Consider the following 326-nt stretch of genomic DNA (forward strand, 5'->3'; position numbering starts at 1 on the left):
CTTGTTCTATCCCCAATTCCCCGTGAGAAGAGCCCAGCCCCAACCTCTCCACACCGTCCTGTCAGGCAGTTGCAGAGAGTGATGAGGTCTCAGCCTCCTCTTCCTCAAACTCAACAGCCCCAGCTCCTTCCGTCGCTCTTCACCAGATTTACTCTCCAGGCCCTTCCCCAGCTCCATCCTCTGCACTCGCTGCAGCCCCTCGAGATCTCTCTTGAGTTGAGGGGCCCAGAACGGGACACGACACTCAAGTGTTGTGAGCACAGGGGGACAGTCATCAGGAATGTTGTGGCCGGCAGGAGCAGGGCGGGGATTTTATCCCCGTACTT

Source organism: Apaloderma vittatum, unplaced genomic scaffold (assembly GCF_000703405.1).
Source record: "Apaloderma vittatum isolate BGI_N311 unplaced genomic scaffold, ASM70340v1 scaffold24631, whole genome shotgun sequence".
In the NCBI taxonomy this organism is placed as follows: Eukaryota; Metazoa; Chordata; class Aves; order Trogoniformes; family Trogonidae; genus Apaloderma; species Apaloderma vittatum.